Consider the following 3,067-nt stretch of genomic DNA (forward strand, 5'->3'; position numbering starts at 1 on the left):
GGATCATTTGTTAAAGATTATGAGATAATATCATCAGACTATTATCACCAGTCATGGTCCATAGCATACATTTGGCACACTTTTTCCATACACCTCCATTATCAACACAGTACAGCTTGGCATTGACGCAAGAATATTATAGTATTGCTGTTAACCACAATCTATAGGTCACACCAATCATAGTTTTCCCATGTTTCTCCATATTCCCATCACCCTGCAATAGTGATATGCATCTTAAGCAGTTCTTTTTGTGCCTGGATTGCGTTTGGTATGCAAGAATTTTGAGATGCCATGTATCTAATAGATTTTTTATATAATAAATAATTTCTCTTTCCAGCAATTCAAATAAACATGAAGGAAAGAATTAGAAATCCTGCACATTGGGTTGTTTCAGGGTTGAGGAGACTTGGGTGCTTTAGTTTCACTGACATGAGCACCTTCCCTGAAATAAGCATCTTCAGCAAGGTTGGCTTTTCTTTCTCATTTCAGTGGTTCATTCCACTCTGTGAATGCAACCTTTTGTACTTCTCTACAGTCCTTTTATTCAAAATTATAAATTCTCAACTCTGTATCCATTGTAAAGTTTCTAAGTGAGCTTCACCTATTGTGGAGAGTTGCTTTCATTCATTTGTGCAGTCTTCTTTGCACTTCTTTCCAGAAGACTATCCATATCTTCATCAGTATCTCACTTTCTCTTGAGACAAATACGTGTGTTGCATAAATGTTGAATTATTTGAAGCATTTCATCTCTCCCAATTATGGTCATATTCTGATCCACAAGTCTTCCTTGTTGAATGTCTATTGAATCCAGTCTGAATTTCATCTCCCCACATTCCAATATTCTTTTTTCTACAGTGTTGTCAGTAATAAAGCAGAACACTCTTACTGCCTTGACTTGTCTAATTCTACATACTTGGTCCATAGCCTGAAGAACTATTTGAGGATTCCAGTCTAAATCATACAAAATCACTATATCAGCAGTAACAAGACTGATGCCAAGACCTCCAACATGCATGCTTAACATAAAAACAAACTTAGAGCTGTTTGGTTCATTGTAGGCATTGATGGAATCTTCTCCAAATGCAATAATCTTCTAAAATGTCCAATACTCTTGTCATCTGATTGAAGATTAGTACTTGGGAACCTTATTCTTTCAATTTAAGGAGCAGCTTATCTAACACCACCCACTTTGCCAGTATTGGTAACTAGATGTATATCTGTTGTATAAGGTGAACTAGGTTCAGCTCCATAAAAACGATATGTATTGATCAATTGTAACAAATTGTAACACTTATGTAATCTAAATATCTTTTTTAATTAAAAGGAATATTATTAAAAATTTTTAAATTATAAAATAAAGATATGCATGATTATAGAATTCCCTCAACTGCATCAGAATGTTCAACAATCTCATCTTACCCATTTTTCCTGCAGAGTTTAGTATATCTATATCCTTCACTAATATCTGTGTATACCATTCCCTTTGCATTTTGCTGAGACCCACATAGATTTAACTTCCTTCTTCAGAGGCAAACTCTTTTCAAATTCAGTCTTAATTTGACAAAGGAGGAAAGAACACAAAACTGTTGAAGCCTATCAACCAGCTTTTGATCCCTAAGGCAATTATGTGTATCAAGCCAGGAATCAAAGCCATCAGCTGAATTAAAGATATCTGGCAAAAAAAAAAAAAAAATTAAGAAGTGACTAGAGTTTATGCAAACTGTTCTGAAGAAGTGTTTTAGTTAATAACAGGTTATTTGTAGTCTTGAATTCCCTCACTATTTCTGACAACTTAGAGTTCGCATTTTTGACCCTGTGAGCTTCATCTATAACTAAGGCCTTCAATTAAATTTCTTGAACAGATTCTCTTTAAAAAGCATTTCATAAGATGTTACACATATGTCCCATTCTTCTGGTAAAAAAAAATGTTTCTGACAAAAGCAGCTCATTGGTCTTTATTGACTCTCAAGCAAACAGAGCCATCTCTTGAATTGGCTCATCCAGTTGTGTAATGTAGATTTAGGAACCAAAATTGCACGAGGACCAGGAATGTTTCTATAGTATTTCATGTACCCAAGAAGAGAAATTGTTTGAAGAGTCTTTCCCAGGCGCATTTCATCTGCAAGGATACCACTGATGCTACTCTCATACAAAGAAATGAGCCAATTTAATCCTTCAATCTGATAAGCTCCCGGTTTACACCCATTTTATATATGATGGAAAATCTTCAAATTGAATGCAAACATCAGTTGCTTTGGAGCTTTCTGTTAATACTACATCATTCTCCTCTTGCTCTATTCTACAGTGTCAGTAATCTGTGATCTCCAACTGAAGGCAAGTTCTGTCTCTCCCTTTTTATTCCTGGGCGCCCTGGTTTCACCGTCAAAAATGACGCTAGAATCTTCTGAGCAGCAGGCTGAATGAAATATGCAAAGAGCTCTGGCTGCTTTAACAAATACTCAACTCTATTTGCTCAGTCAGTTTGCATTGTTTCTTCATTAGTAGGATCTGTTTTTTAGATTTCTTTTTGCTTTCCAGCTGATGCATCATCAAATACGTCCTCCATCTTCACATCAGCGGGACTGGCGCTGGCCACAGAGGGAGCCGCCTGGGCAGGCACACTCTGGGGGCAGCCTTTGTTGCTGTTGTGGCTCCCACCACTGCTAGTGGAGGATGTGTTCTTGGAAGGTCAGCTCTCTGAGGGCGGACAGGGTGGGTGGGGATAGGGTGAAGGCTCAGCCGTGGATGATGTGACGTCATCCGCCTGCATTACCCCTTGTGCGGAAGGCTGGCCTGGGAGGAAGGGAGGCCAGGGTGCCTACGTCTCAATGAGCTGGTGGAGAAGAAACAGGTCCACCCACATTTGTTTTTCCTCTCTTAGTGCTGATTTTCTATCCCTTGTCCGTATGACTTAAGCTGTCAGGCTGTTAATAGAGCAAACAATGTTTGCTACAAAGTTAGAAATGGAATGGGGTTGGGAAGCAGTGAGAAGTGTGCATATGAGCAAATCTGTGAGCATGTATTAAGGGAACCAGAGTAGTATAGTGGTCAAAAGATGAGACTGGAT

At 38.3% G+C, this 3,067-nt stretch overlaps 1 pseudogene; it reads right to left on the bottom strand.

The window, feature by feature from the left end:
* Positions 1-209: 209 nt before the first annotated feature.
* Positions 210-2,770, bottom strand: LOC101440659 (SWI/SNF-related matrix-associated actin-dependent regulator of chromatin subfamily A member 5 pseudogene; annotated as a pseudogene).
* Positions 2,771-3,067: the final 297 nt, after the last annotated feature.

The sequence above is a fragment of the Dasypus novemcinctus genome, chromosome 2, assembly GCF_030445035.2.
Source record: "Dasypus novemcinctus isolate mDasNov1 chromosome 2, mDasNov1.1.hap2, whole genome shotgun sequence".
NCBI classification, from domain to species: Eukaryota; Metazoa; Chordata; class Mammalia; order Cingulata; family Dasypodidae; genus Dasypus; species Dasypus novemcinctus.